The sequence below is a fragment of the Hyla sarda genome, chromosome 2 (assembly GCF_029499605.1).
Source record: "Hyla sarda isolate aHylSar1 chromosome 2, aHylSar1.hap1, whole genome shotgun sequence".
In the NCBI taxonomy this organism is placed as follows: Eukaryota; Metazoa; Chordata; class Amphibia; order Anura; family Hylidae; genus Hyla; species Hyla sarda.
This window is the reverse complement of record NC_079190.1, coordinates 29,078,890-29,095,742: the sequence shown is the minus strand read 5'-3', so window position 1 is coordinate 29,095,742 and position 16,853 is coordinate 29,078,890.

Genomic DNA, 16,853 nt, shown 5'->3' with positions numbered 1-16,853 from the left:
CTCCGCTGCACTGAGAAATGATTTCACTCGCAGTTTATGATGTGTTTTATTCTACAGACCTTGTCTATTGATGATAAGGAATGATGCAGGTGATTTGTTTCTTTACCACCCGAAATTGAATGCAATCTATTGTTCTCTGTTATCAGCCATTTTAGAGAGATGATAACTGTGTTAATAGTATGAGGATGAGCGCCCCCTGTATGACTGTTCTGGAACAATTTCATATACTTAAATACAGTCAGAAGTCATCAGAATCAATCAGTGCAGTGTTTGTGGCGCACAAGACGGTGCGAGCGCCGTTCTGTGACAGCCGTAGGTCACCCTGGAGGCTCTTACACTCGGCTTCACTGACTTTTAGTATGAAATATAGATGTGCTCCGGCACAGGGTGATATATATGGTGCCATCCTCTCAGCCTTATCCTGTGCTGCTGGCTGTACAAGAATGAATAGCAGTAGCAGAGCTGAGTTTGTCATCCAATCCAACTTTAATTTTATAGGTCAGTGGTCTCCAACCTGCGGACCTCCAGATGTTGCAAAACTACAATTCCCAGCATGCCCGGACAGCCAACGGCTGTCCGGGCATGCTGGGAATTGTAGTTTTGCAACATCTGGAGGTCGGCAGGTTGAAGACCACTGATATAGGTTATTAATGCTTAACGCAGGACTACTGGTGAACCTGGTACTACATCACCATGATCCGAAAAGAGTACAGAATGTAGCAGAGCTATACGTTGCTTTGACTAGAGATGTAGCAGAGCTGTACGTTGCTTTGACTAGAGATGTAGCAGAGCTATACGTTGCTTTGACTAGAGATGTAGCAGAGCTATACATTGCTTTGACTAGAGATGTAGCAGAGCTATACATTGCTTTGACTAGAGATGTAGCAGAGCTATATGTTGCTTTGACTAGAGATGTAGCAGAGCTATACGTTGCTTTGACTAGAGATGTAGCAGAGCTATACGTTGCTTTGACTAGAGATTAGTGTTGCTCGCGAATATTCGCAATTCGAATATTATTCGCGAATATCGCATATTCGCGAATTCGCGAATTTCGCGAATATAGCGCTATATATTCGTAATTACGAATATTCGTTTTTTTTTTTTCACAGTACACATCACAGTGATCATTCCTCTCTGCTTCCAGCTTGTGTGGTGTAAAGAAGCCTCAAATACTACTGTGTGAGACTGACGCGCGGAAATTCGCATATGCGAAAATTAACATATGCTAATGTTCGCATATGCGAATTTTCGCATGTGTTAATTTTGTATATGCAAATTTTCCCATAAGTTAATTTTCGCATACGCGAATATTCGTATATGCGAAAATAAAACGAGGATATAACGAATATGCGAATATTCGCGAATATATGACGAATATTCGTCCATATATTCGCGAATATTCGCGAATTCGAATATGGCCTATGCCGCTCAACACTACTAGAGATATAGCAGAGCTATGCGTTGCTTTGACTGGAGATGTAGCAGAGCTACACGTTGCCTTGACTAGAGATGTAGCAGAGCTATACGTTGCCTTGACTAGAGATGTAGCAGAGCTATACGTTGCTTTGACTAGAGACGTAGCAGAGCTATACGTTGCTTTGACTAGAGACGTAGCAGAGCTATACGTTGCTTTGACTAGGGATGTTGCAGAGCTATACGTTGCTTTGACTAGGGATGTAGCAGAGCTATACGTTGCTTTGACTAGAGATATAGCAGAGCTATACGTTGCTTTGACTAGAGATGTAGCAGAGCTATACGTTGCTTTGACTAGAGATGTAGCAGAGCTATACGTTACTTTTACTGGAGATGTAGCAGAACTACACGTTGCCTTGACTAGAGATGTAGGAGAGCTATACGTTACTTTTACTGGAGATGTAGCACAACTACACGTTGCCTTGACTAGAGATGTAGCAGAGCTATACGTTACTTTTACTGGAGATGTAGCAGAACTACACGTTGCCTTGACTAGAGATGTAGGAGAGCTATACGTTGCTTTGACTAGAGATGTAGCAGAGCTATAAGTTGCTTTGACTAGAGATGTAGCAGAGCTATACGTTGCTTTGACTAGAGATGTAGGAGAGCTATACGTTGCTTTGACTAGAGATGTAGCAGAGCTATACGTTGCTTTGACTAGAGATGTAGCAGAGCTATACGTTGCTTTGACTAGAGACGTAGCAGAGCTATACGTTGCTTTGACTAGGGATGTAGCAGAGCTATATGTTGCTTTGACTTGAGATGTAGCAGAGCTATACGTTGCTTTGACTAGAGATGTAGCAGAGCTATATGTTGCTTTGACTAGAGATGTAGCAGAGCTATACGTTGCTTTGACTAGAGATGTAGCAGAGCTATACGTTACTTTTACTGGAGATGTAGCAGAGCTATACGTTGCTTTGACTAGAGATGTAGCACAACTACACGTTGCCTTGACTAGAGATGTAGGAGAGCTATACGTTGCTTTGACTAGAGATGTAGCAGAGCTATACGTTGCTTTGACTAGAGATGTAGCAGAGCTTTACGTTGCTTTGACTAGAGATGTAGCAGAGCTATACGCTGCTTTGACTAGATATGTAGCAGAGCTATACGTTGCTTTGACTAGAGATGTAGCAGAGCTATACGTTGCTTTGACTATAGATGTAGCAGAGCTATACGTTGCTTTGACTAGAGATGTAGCAGAGCTATACGTTGCTTTGACTAGAGACGTAGCAGAGCTATACGTTGCTTTGATTAGGGATGTAGCAGAGCTATACGTTGCTTTGACTAGAGATATAGCAGAGCTATACGTTGCTTTGACTAGAGATGTAGCAGAGCTATATGTTGCTTTGACTAGAGATGTAGCAGAGCTATACGTTGCTTTGACTAGAGATGTAGCAGAGCTATACGTTGCTTTGACTAGAGATGTAGCAGAACTACACGTTGCCTTGACTAGAGATGTAGGAGAGCTATACGTTGCTTTGACTAGAGATGTAGCAGAGCTATACGTTGCTTTGACTAGAGATGTAGCAGAGCTATACGTTGCTTTGACTAGAGATGTAGCAGAGCTATACGTTGCTTTGACTAGAGATGTAGCAGAGCTATACGTTGCTTTGACTAGAGATGTAGCAGAGCTATACGTTGCTTTGACTAGGGATGTAGCAGAGCTGTACGTTGCTTTGACTAGGGATGTAGCAGAGCTATACGTTGCTTTGACTAGAGATATAGCAGAGCTATACGTTGCTTTGACTAGAGATGTAGCAGAGCTATATGTTGCTTTGACTAGAGATTTAGCAGAGCTATATGTTGCTTTGACTAGAGATGTAGCAGAGCTATACGTTGCTTTGACTAGCGATGTAGCAGAGCTGTACGTTGCTTTGACTAGAGACGTAGAAGAGTTATACGTTGCTTTGACTAGAGATGTAGCAGAGCTATAAGTTGCTTTGACTAGAGATGTAGCAGAGCTATAAGTTGCTTTGACTAGAGATGTAGCAGAGCTATACGCTGCTTTGACTAGAAATGTAGCAGAGCTATATGTTGCTTTGACTTGAGATGTAGCAGAGCTATATGTTGCTTTGACTAGAGATGTAGCAGAGCTATACGTTGCTTTGACTAGAGATGTAGCAGAGCTATACGTTGCTTTAACTAGAGATGTAGCAGAGCTATACGTTGCTTTGACTAAAGGTGTAGCAGAGCTATACGTTGCTTTGACGAGATGTAGCAAAGCTATACGTTGCTTTGACTAGAGATGTAGCAGAGCTATATGTTGCTTTGACTATAGATGTAGCAGAGCTATACGTAGCTTTGACGAGATGTAGCAGAGCTATACGTTGCCTTGACTAGAAATGTAGCAGAGCTAAATGTGTCACTGAGCTTCTTCTTTAATGAACACCAAGTTACTGTAAAAGAAAAAGTAAACCTCAGATAAAATAAGAGAACAATGAGTCAGATCTAGCAGAGTAGAAAGATGGTGGTGACGGGAATAATTCTGGCCGCCCTGGAGCACAAAAATACTTTTTTTTTATATTATATCATTTTTTTATTATAAGATATGGAAAAAGTGGAATTGAAGTTATGAATAGGAGGTTGGTCGTAGTAATTTTTTTTATAGTATTATTATTATATTTATTATGATTTTATTTAATATTATTATTTAATTGGTTTCCTATTTTTATTTATTTTTCCTCTTCTTCGCTCTCTTTTATTCAAGGTCCGGGTGGGATGGGAGGTTGGGATGTTAATTCTGTATGTGATGTAACTTTGATGTAATTTTTTATTGTTAAAACTATATTATAAAATTAATTTAAAAAAAATAAACATAAATAAATAAATAAAATACTTAATTTTCCAAAACGTAAATGAAACTTAATTGTGTGTTACAGTGTGAATGATACGGAGGTGTGACTGCAGTTCACACGAGCATTAAAGCGCTGTTCTCACTTGTCATGTTACAATGGAAGCCATGAGGGCATTGCTGCACTGATGCCCCAGGGTACCTAACATCAAAAAATGTGCCAACACAGACCCCCTGCTGCCAAAGTGTTCCCCCACTGCTATTGTATCTATAGCCCTGAGGAAACCCAGAGGAAGCCGGTGAAACCCGTCGGGGGTAGACGGCAGTTTTTAGATGTAGATTTTGTAGCCTGGCATACGCACAGTGGTAGCGATAGTGTGAACTGATTAACAATGTGATACACAATTACCAGCATTTTATCTTATTTATGTTTTTTTTTTTTTTTTTTACAATGTATTGTTTTAGAGAATATTAACAAAAGTTAAGTTTTGTTGGCGTAGTGCAGTGTTTCCCAACGAGGGTGTCTCCAGCTGTTGAAAAACTACAACTCCCAGCATGCCCGGACAGCCTTCGGCTGTCCAGGCATGCTGGGAGTTGTAGTTTTGCAACAGCTGGAGGCACCCTGGTTGGGAAACACTGGCGTAGTGTTAGACAGCCCAGTAGTGTTAGACTGTGCACACATCCTCTTGTGCCCCATTACCCCCTCCACACACACACACACACCACCCCTGAATGAATTACAAGGGTAAATAAAGATATGTTCAGCATATTGTGAGATGGCACCTTTACTTTATCCAGCCTTTCTACTTGTCAGGTCAAAGGTCAAAGCTTGGGACAACAACAGTTCCTGATAAGAAACCTGACCCAGCATGGGGTTGACACTTATTTCCTAAGTAGTCCCGATCTACGTGTGGGCTGGAGAGGACTATTCAGTTCTGCACCCCACTATTGGGAATTGTAGTCCTGGAGAGACAAAGGGATATGGGGAGTGGCCGCCCATCTCTGATTCAGTTACCACCTGCTTGTGGGACAAAAACAATGGACTAATGACAAGAAGTGTGGTGTCCCTGTGGGGTGCGGATCTTCTGTTGGGTCCACTGTTATCATGTTTATTATGTTCATGCGCTTTATCATATTCACTGTATTCTTTGTATTGTATATGCACTGTACCTGTAAGAGGGAGATGCAGTAGTAACCAGGTGACCCATGCTACCCAATGGGGACCCCTAAATCAGGGCTGGATTAAGAGCATCATGGGCCTGGTGCTGATAATTTTTCTGGGCCTTTTCATGAAATGTATCACTCCTATCCTCATATAGTGATCCAGACACTGATGGTGGTACGGTATAACTCCTATCCTTATATAATAGCTCCCCACATTAGGTGCAGTATAGTTCCCCCACATTAGGTGCAGTATAGTTCCCCCACATTAAGTGCAGTATAGTTCCCCCACATTAGGTGCAGTATTGCTCCCCACATTAGGTGCAGTATTGCTCCCCACATTAGGTGCCGTATATTTCCCCCACATTAGGTGCAGTATAGTTCCCCACATTAGGTGCAGTATAATTCCCCACATTAGGTGCAGCATAGTTCCCCCACATTAGGTGCAGCATAGTCCCCCACATTAAGTGCAGTATAGCTCCCCACATTAGGTGCAGTATAGCTCCCCACATTAGGTGCAGTATAGCTCCCCACATTAGGTGCAGTATAGTTCCCCCACATTAGGTGCAGTATAATTCCCCACATTAGGTGCAGTATAATTCCCCACATTAGGTGCAGTATAGTTCCCCACATTAGGTGCAGTATAGCTCCCCACATTAGGTGCAGTATAGTTTCCCCACATTAGGTGCAGCAGAGCTCCCCACATTAGGTGCAGCAGAGCTCCCCACATTAGGTTCAGTATAGTCCCCCACATTAGGTGCAGTATAGCTCCCCACATTAGGTGCAGTATAGTTTCCCCACATTAGGTGCAGTATAGTTCCCCCACATTAGGTGCAATATAGTTCCCCCACATTAGGTGCAGGATAGTTCCCCACATTATATGCAGTATAGTTCCCCACATTAGGTGCAGTATAGTTCCCCACATTAGGTGCAGTACAGTTCCCCCACAGACATACAGCCTCCAGCCATATACAGTGTATGGCCAGAGGCTGTATGCCTGTGTACTGCCCCACTTCAGTGTTCCGACCACCACTCCTCCGGTCCGGGGTCACGGCCATAGCAGTAGGTCCCGGCTTTGGAGGAGTGGTGGTCAGAACACTGAAGATGATGTACAACATAGAGGTAACTTACCATGCGCGCGCGCGTGTCCTCCTCCTCACTGCTCTGCTCCACTCTGCTGTTGCCATGGGTGCGCTACCTCCCGGTGGCCCCTGTGTTTTTAAAGTTAATGCGGGGGCCACCGCAAAGAGGTAACCGCTGGGACATCCTTGTGTCCCGAAAAGTTCTTTCGGGACACAGGGATGTCCAGAATGTGACGGGGGCCCCCTGAGGCGGTCAGGGCCAGAGCGAGGCCCCAACCAGAGAGAGGGTTGGTAGAGCCGCCTCTGGTTCAGACTGCCGGCCACCGTGGCCCGCGAGAGTTGCTTTGACTAGATATGTAGCAGAGCTATACGCTGCTTTGACTAGATATGTAGCAGAGCTATACGTTGCTTTGACTAGAGATGTAGCAGAGCTATACGTTGCTTTGACTATAGATGTAGCAGAGCTATACGTTGCTTTGACTAGAGATGTAGCAGAGCTATACGTTGCTTTGACTAGAGACGTAGCAGAGCTATACGTTGCTTTGACTAGGGATGTTGCAGAGCTATACGTTGCTTTGATTAGGGATGTAGCAGAGCTATACGTTGCTTTGACTAGAGATATAGCAGAGCTATACGTTGCTTTGACTAGAGATGTAGCAGAGCTATATGTTGCTTTGACTAGAGATGTAGCAGAGCTATACGTTGCTTTGACTAGAGATGTAGCAGAGCTATACGTTGCTTTGACTAGAGATGTAGCAGAGCTATACGTTGCTTTGACTAGAGATGTAGCAGAGCTATACGTTGCTTTGACTAGAGATGTAGCAGAGCTATACGTTGCTTTGACTAGGGATGTAGCAGAGCTATAAGTTGCTTTGACTAGGGATGTAGCAGAGCTATACGTTGCTTTGACTAGGGATGTAGCAGAGCTATACGTTGCTTTGACTAGAGATATAGCAGAGCTATACGTTGCTTTGACTAGAGATGTAGCAGAGCTATATGTTGCTTTGACTAGAGATTTAGCAGAGCTATATGTTGCTTTGACTAGAGATGTAGCAGAGCTATACGTTGCTTTGACTAGCGATGTAGCAGAGCTGTACGTTGCTTTGACTAGAGACGTAGAAGAGTTATACGTTGCTTTGACTAGAGATGTAGCAGAGCTATAAGTTGCTTTGACTAGAGATGTAGCAGAGCTATAAGTTGCTTTGACTAGAGATGTAGCAGAGCTATGCGCTGCTTTGACTAGAGATGTAGCAGAGATATACGTTGCTTTGACTAGAGATGTAGCAGAGCTATACGTTGCTTTGACTAGAGATGTAGCAGAGCTATACGCTGCTTTGACTAGAGATGTAGCAGAGCTATATGTTGCTTTGACTAGAGATGTAGCAGAGCTATACGTTGCTTTGACTAGAGATGTAGCAGAGCTATACGTTGCTTTGACTAGAGATGTAGCAGAGCTATACGTTGCTTTGACTAGAGATGTAGCAGAGCTATACGTTGCTTTGACTAGAGATGTAGCAGAGCTATACGTAGCTTTGACGAGATGTAGCAGAGCTATACGTTGCCTTGACTAGAAATGTAGCAGAGCTAAATGTGTCACTGAGCTTCTTCTTTAATGAACACCAAGTTACTGTAAAAGAAAAAGTAAACCTCAGATAAAATAAGAGAACAATGAGTCAGATCTAGCAGAGTAGAAAGATGGTGGTGACGGGAATAATTCTGGCCGCCCTGGAGCACAAAAATACTTTTTTTTATATTATATCATTTTTTTATTATACGATATGGAAAAAGTGGAATTGAAGTTATGAATAGGAGGTTGGTCGTAGTAATTTTTTTTATAGTATTATTATTATTATTTATTATGATTTTATTTAATATTATTATTATTTAATTGGTTTCCTATTTTTATTTATTTTTCCTCTTCTTCGCTCTCTTTTATTCCTCTCCAAGGTCCGGGTGGGATGGGAGGTTGGGATGTTAATTCTGTATGTGATGTAACTTTGATGTAATTTTTTATTGTTAAAACTATATTATAAAATTAATTTAAAAAAAAATAAAAATAAATAAATAAATAAAATACTTAATTTTCCAAAACGTAAATGAAACTTAATTGTGTGTTACAGTGTGAATGATACGGAGGTGTGACTGCAGTTCACACGAGCATTAAAGCGCTGTTCTCACTTGTCATGTTACAATGGAAGCCATGAGGGCATTGCTGCACTGATGCCCCAGGGTACCTAACATCAAAAAATGTGCCAACACAGACCCCCTGCTGCCAAAGTGTTCCCCCACTGCTAATGTATCTATAGCCCTGAGGAAACCCAGAGGAATCCGGTGAAACCCGTCGGGGGTAGACGGCAGTTTTTAGATGTAGATTTTGTAGCCTGGCATACGCACAGTGGTAGCGATAGTGTGAACTGATTAACAATGTGATACACAATTACCAGCATTTTATTTTATTTATGTTTTTTTTTTTTTACAATGTATAGCTTTAGAGAATATTAACAAAAGTTAAGTTTTGTTGGCGTAGTGCAGTGTTTCCCAACGAGGGTGCCTCCAGCTGTTGAAAAACTACAACTCCCAGCATGCCCGGACAGCCTTCGGCTGTCCAGGCATGCTGGGAGTTGTAGTTTTGCAACAGCTGGAGGCACCCTGGTTGGTAAACACTGGCGTAGTGTTAGACAGCCCAGTAGTGTTAGACTGTGCACACATCCTCTTGTGCCCCATTACCCCCTCCACACACACACACACACCACCCCTGAATGAATTACAAGGGTAAATAAAGATATGTTCAGCATATTGTGAGATGGCACCTTTACTTTATCCAGCCTTTCTACTTGTCAGGTCAAAGGTCAGCTTGGGACAACAACAGTTCCTGATAAGAAACCTGACCCAGCATGGGGTTGACACTTATTTCCTAAGTAGTCCCGATCTAGGTGTGGGCTGGAGAGGACTATTCAGTTCTGCACCCCACTATTGGGAATTGTAGTCCTGGAGAGACAAAGGGATATGGGGAGTGGCCGCCCATCTCTGATTCAGTTACCACCTGCTTGTGGGACAAAAACAATGGACTAATGACAAGAAGTGTGGTGTCCCTGTGGGGTGCGGATCTTCTGTTGGGCCCACTGTTATGTTTATTATGTTCATGCGCTTTATCATATTCACTGTATTCTTTGTATTGTATATGCACTGTACCTGTAAGAGGGAGATGCAGTAGTAACCAGGTGACCCCTGCTACCCAATGGGGACCCCTAAATCAGGGCTGGATTAAGAGCATCATGGGCCTGGTGCTGATAATTTTTCTGGGCCTTTTCATGAAATGTATCACTCCTATCCTCATATAGTGATCCAGACACTGATGGTGGTACGGTATAACTCCTATCCTTATATAATAGCTCCCCACATTAGGCTCAGTATAGTTCCCCCACATTAGGTGCAGTATAGTTCCCCCACATTAGGTGCAGTATATTTCCCCCACATTAGGTGCAGTATAATTCCCCCACATTAGGTGCAGCATAGTTTCCCCACATTAGGTGCAGCATAGTTCCCCACATTAGGTGCAGTATAGTTCCCCACATTAGATGCAGTACAGTTCCCCCACAGACATACAGCCTCCAGCCATATACAGTGTATGGCCAGAGGCTGTATGCCTGTGTACTGCCCCACTTCAGTGTTCCGACCACCACTCCTCCGGTCCGGGGTCACGGCCATAGCAGTAGGTCCCGGCTTTGGAGGAGTGGTGGTCAGAACACTGAAGATGAAGTACAACATAGAGGTAACTTACCATGCGCGCGCGCGTGTGTCCTCCTCTTCACTGCTCTGCTCCACTCTGCTGTTGCCATGGGTGCGCTACCTCCCGACGGCCCCTGTGTTTTTAAAGTTAACGCGGGGGCCACCGCAAAGAGGTAACCGCTGGGACATCCTTGTGTCCCGAAAAGTTCTTTCGGGACACAGGGATGTCCAGAATGTGACGGGGGCCCCCTGAGGCGGTCAGGGCCAGAGCGAGGCCCCAACCAGAGAGAGGGTTGGTAGAGCCGCCTCTGGTTCAGACTGCCGGCCACCGTGGCCCGCGAGAGTACAGAGTTGCGTGAGTAGAGAGGATTTAAACTCCGTTCTCTCGCGGTCTTGCAGCGCGGGTGGCTCCGCTCCTCGGAGGGCTTTTTGGCGGCCGGCTGGGCCTATTTTACTGTAGGGGCCTGGAGCTGCAGCTCCATCAGCCCTTCGTTAATCCGGCCCTACCCTAAATTGTCATGTATATATTGTAGGGGGGGGGGGGGGGGAGCGGAGTTGCCCCAGTTTAGTTCCAGACTTCATGCTGAGTACAGTGTGGAAAGGAGGTGAAGTCACGTGTGAAGAAATCCTGAGGGAAGCCTAAGAAAAGCCATTCTGCAAGTGTTCCCTTGTACAGCGGTGAGTCAAGCCCTGGCGGAGAAAGTAATAGGACCTTGTCAGGACCCTAGTCAGCTTGGGAAATATTCCAGTCTTAAAGGGGTACTCCGGTGGAAAACTTTTTTTTTTTTTTTTAAATCAACTGGTGCCAGAAAGTTAAAAAGATTTGTAAATTACTTCTATTAAATTTTTTTTAAACCTTTCAGGGCTTATTAGCTGCTGAATACTACAAAGGAAATTATTTTCATTTTGGAACACAGAGCTCCCTGTCATCACGAGCACAGTGCTTTCTGTCCACTTTAAGAACTGTCCAGAGTAGGAGAAAATCCCCATAGCAAACATATGCTGCTCTGGATAGTTCCTAAATTGGACAGCAGATGTCAGGAGAGAGCACTGTGCTCGTGATGTCAGCAGAGAGCATTTTTTTCCAAAAAGAAAAGAATTTCCTCTGTAGTATTCAGCAGCTAAAAAGTACTGGAGGGATTAAGATTTTTTTTATAGAAGTAATTTACAAATATGTTTAACTTTTTGGCACCAGTTGATTTAAAAAATAAAAAAAAAAGTTTTCCACCAGAGTACCCCTTTAAACCTCAAGTCAGAATTATTCAAGTGGCTAAAAAACACCATAAGTCCCAGCAAGGAAACAGGGCTCCCAAGGGTTACACTGCATCCCTTATACTCTGCTCAGTACTGTTTGTGATACCATCTGCACTTGCTCAGTTGATAAAAAGTATGTCATTTTTCAATATCAAATAATTACCAAGGTTATCAAGTACATGCCACGAGCTCACCAGTGTCAAAGGATATCGGGGGAGATTTATCAAAACCTGTGCAAAGGAAAAGTTGCCCAGTTGCCCATAGCAACCAATCAGATCGCTTCTTTCATTTTGCAGAGTCCTTGTTAAAAATGAAAGAAGTGATCTGATTGGTTGCTATGGGAAACTGGGCAACTTTACCTCTGGACAGGTTTTGATAAATCTCCCCCATCATATCTATAGATAGACAACATGACACACTATTTGCTATTTTAGTATATATGTAGCAGAATAGTCACGTTGAGACTTCAGAGAAGTACCATATTTGTAGAGCTAGTAGTATCCAATCAGATAACAATATAGCCATGACATAATGTGTACACCCACAAATATATATATATATATATATATATATATATATATATATATATATATATATATATATATATATTCAGCCAATCCACTAGGAGGAGATATATACTTTTAATAAACCATATTTGTATATTTATGGATAGTAGACACAGGATCAATTAGGATAAACACGCCCACATTTATAAAGGACACACCTTCAATCATGATGGACACACCCATCACTTGAGCATAAGTTGCTCCAGAGAAAGCCAGGATTGACACGAATAGAGGGACGAGGACGAGGGTCTCCAAAGAACTCCAGTACAGCCCTCCAGCACAAGGAGGATGACAGCTAGAGGAAGCTAACAGAGGCGGCCATCTTAAAAGGACATTTCAAATGGATCCACCATACTGGATGAAGCACTAAGGAAGAAATCCCAGGTGGTGAGACAAGATTTATGGACAGGCCTACATCACCCTCCTACATTATTTACTTATGCTAAGGATTGCCTTTGTATGAAGATTTCTTGTTTTATGTTCTATCAGCCATGATTCCAAGAAGATTACAATACATGTATGTTTTTCATACAAAGAGCTCACTCTCTCCATGGTCAGAACAGGTTATATTTATGTTCTGGTTATATTTAATATTTGGTGAGCCAGCCATTCATCTTCGCCAAGCTTGAACAGGGGGAGAGACTAACGCATGCCATATTCAAGCTTTCGAAAGACGTGAACCTAAAGGACCATTGGAGGATTTCAGGAAAAATCAGCTGATGACCATTGCCTGAGATAAGACGTGCTAGACACAGGGAAGGGATCTGAAAAACAGACATAGAAGCAAAGCAGGATGAAGATACAAGTGGGCTGAATTTTATTATGGCAGGAAAAGTTTTGTGCAAGTTCAAGATTTATCTTGTGATGAGATAGATTTAAAGGGGTTCTCCGGTGCTTAAACATCTTCTCCCCTATCCAAAAGGATAGGGGATAAGATGCCTGATCGCGGGAGTCCCGCAGCTGGGGACCCCCGGGATCATGCACACGGCACCCCGTTTGTAATCAGTGCCCGGAGCGTGTTCGCTCTGGGACTGATTACCGGCGACCTCAGGGCCGGCGGCGTGTGACGTCATGCCTCCGCCCCCGTGTGACTTCACGCTCCGCCCCTCAATGCAAGCCGACAGGAGGGGGCATGATAGCTATCACGCCCCCTCCCGTAGGCTTGCATTGAGGGGCGGAGCTTGACGTCACACGGGGCGGAGGCGTGACATCACACGCCGCCCGCCCTGCGGTCGACCATAATCAGACCCGGAGCGAACACGCTCCGGGCACTGATTATAAACGGGGTGCCGCGTGCATGATCCCGGGCGTCCCCAGCTGCGGGACTCCCGCGATCAGGCATCTTATCCCCTATCCTTTGGATAGGGGATAAGATGTTTAAAGGGGTATTCCACCCCTAGACATTTTATCCCCTATCCAAAGGATAGGGGATAAGATGTCAGATCGCCGCGGTCCCGCTGCTGGGGACCCCCGGGATCCCCGCTGCGGCACCGCGCTATCATTACAGCACAGAGCGAGTTCGCTCTGTGTGTAATGACGGGCGATACAGGGGACGGAGCCACGTGACATCATGGCGCCGCCCCTCGTGACATCACAGCCCGTCCCCTTAATGCAAGTCTATGGGAGGGGGCGTGACGACCGCAACGCCCCCTCCCATAGACTTGTATTGAAAGGGGCGGGCCATGACATCACGAAGGGCGGAGCCGTGACGTAACGATGCTCCGGCCCCTGTACCGCCCATCATTACGTGCAGAGCGAACTCGCTCTGTGCTGTAATGATAGCGCGGTGCCGCAGCGGGGATCCCAGGGGTCCCCAGCAGCGGGACCGCCGCGATCTGACATCTTATCCCCTGTCCTTTGGATAGGGGAAAAAATGTCTAGGGGCGGAATACCCCTTTAAGCACCGGAGTACCCCTTTAAAGACAGTAAATTAATATCTGTAAATAGGGAAAAAGCTAAGTCATGAAATATTTGTCACATGGTGAAAATATTCAATGACTTTGTTAATAAGACAATAAGACTGTCAGTAAAGACATTGCTATGTCAATGAAGACGTTAGAAGAGCGGGAGACAGGTGTGGTGGGGACAAGATTCTTATGAGAAAACCGGTTTATGACAAGAGGCTTGAGGAGAGAGACGTGGAAGGAATTGGGAATACGTAACGTAGCAGGTAGACAGAGTTTGCAGGAGACAGGGTTGATTTTTTGTAGATTCTGGAAGGGACCAAGGTAGCGAGGACCAAGCTTGTAACAATGTATCTTGAAGAGGATGTACTCAGATGAAAGCCACACATATCACCAGGAGAGAAGTAGAGGAGGTCTTCCACTTTTATCAGCTTGCGCCTTCATGCGTGGAGAAGCCTGGGATTACGACTGTCAGGTCTGTTGCCAGATGGTAGAGAAGTCACGGACCAGCTCATCAACAGCAGGCACACCGGAGGAGACTGGAAGAGGAAGAGGAGTACAGGGATGGAATCCGTAGACAACAAAAAAGGGGGACAACCTTATGGACTCGGAATCCTTATGATTATATGAGAATTCAGCCCAGGGGAGAAGGTCGACCCATTCATCTTGGCGAGCTGAAACAAAATGCCGAAGATAAGTCTCACAGATTTTATTAACCCTCTCCACCTTACCATTGGACTGAGGGTGGTAGGCTGAGGAGAAGTCCAGATTGATGTTCAGACAGTTACAAAGGGCTCGCCAGACCTTAGAGACAAACTGCACACCACGATTCGAAACGATATGCTGTGGAAAACCATTCAAACGAAAGACATGTAACAAGAAGTACTTTGCCAGCTGCAGGGCAGAAGGAAGACCTGGTAGAGGATTGAAATGAGCCATCTTGGAAAACCGATCTACAACGACCCAGATGACAGTGTTATGAGATGGTGATGAAATCCATGGCGATATGGGACCAGGGAGTCTCTGGAATGGGTAAAGGCTGTAAGAGTCCTGCAGGTCTCCATCGAGGAGTTTTGTCACGGGCACCAGTGTCACAGGAATGAACAAAATCAGAAACACGTTCAAGATGGGTCACCAGTAGTGCTGGGAGATAAGAAGAAGAGTCTTGCATATTCCAGGATGTCCTACTGTCAAGGAAGAATGACCAAATTTCAGGACAATGTGTCTTAATCTGGCGGGCACAAAGAATTTTCCCGGAGGAACTTGCTGAATCTCGGTAGGAGCGCCAGGAATCAAATGGTCAGGAGGAATAATATGTCTAGGTGTGGAGTCCAAACCAATGACGTCAGAGGACCTGGAGAGAGCATCAGCCCTGATGTTTTTGTCTGTTGGACGGAAGTGAATGAAGAAGTTTAACCTAGAAAAGAAAATAGACCACCTTGCCTGGTGGGGGTTCAAACGCCGAGCGGACTGAAGGTATAGAAGATTCTTATGGTCGGAGTAGATGCTGACTGGATGAGAAGAACCTTCCAATAAATGTCACCATTTCTCCAATGCTAGCTTGATAGCGAGGATTCAGGATCTCCAATGGAGTAATTCCTCTCTGCAGGAGAGAATGTCTTGGAGAAGAACCAACAAGTAACAGTCTTGCCATTGGCGTTTTTCTGAGTAAGAACGGTTCCCACTCCAATAGATGAGGCATCAACCTCCAACGCAAAGGGCCTCTCCGAATCAGGTCTTGTAAGCATGAGAGCAGAGGCAAATGCAGACTTTAAATGGGAGAAGGCCTCTTGAGGCCAAGACTTAGGATTAGATGCCTTCTTAGTGAGAGCCATAATTAGAGCAACCAAGGATGAAAAATGTGGGATAAATTTACGATAAAAGTTAGCGAATCCCATAAAGCGTTGAATAGCACGTAGGCCCGAAGGACAAGGCCAATCCAATACTGCAGACAATTTATCTGGATCCATCTGCAGGCCCCGATGAGAGAGAATGTAGGTAAGAAACGGAAGACTAGACTTCTCTAACAGACATTTCTCCAGTTTGACATAGAGATGATTCTTCCATAGTCGCTGAAGAACCAGACGAACATGAGTAAAATGCTCCTCTAAGTTGGAATAGAAGATCAGGATGTCATCTAGGTACACGACAACACAGGTATAGAGAAGATCACAGAAGATATCATTGACAAACTCTTGAAAAATGGCTGGAGCATTGCAGAGACCAAAAGGCATTACGAGATTTTCAAAATGTCCGTCACGATTATTGAAGACCGTTTTCCATTCATCTCCCTTGTGGACATGAATGAGGTTATACGCTCCACTTAGGTCCAACTTGGAGAAAACCTTGGCACCACATAGACGGTCAAAAAGTTCTGAGATAAGAGGTAGGGGGTAACGGTTCTTGACCGTGATTTTGTTAAAGGTGTAGTCCGACGCGCACTTTTTTCATTTTATCCCATCCGGGCTGCAAAATAAAAGAAAACACACTTTCTCTTACCTGCCAACGAGCCCCCAGAGCTCCGGAACACTCCGGTACAGGTGTTCAGTCCCCGAGCTGTATTCTTCTTACTTCCTGTTAGCCCGGCACATCACACGGAGCTTCAGCCTATCACCGGCCGCAGCGATGTCCCGCCTCGGCCAGTGATAGGCTGAAGCTCTGTGTGACATGCCGGGCTAACACGAAGTAAGAAGAATTCAGCCCGGGGACCGAACACCTGTACCGGAGCTCCAGGGGCTCGTTGGCAGGTAAGAGAAAGTGTGTTATCTTTTGCAGCCCGGACGGGATAAAATGAAAAAAGTGCGCGCTGGACTACTCCTTTAAGTCCCATGTCGTCAATGCATGGACGGAGTGAGCCATCCTTCTTACCAACAAAGAAGAAACCAGCTCTAGC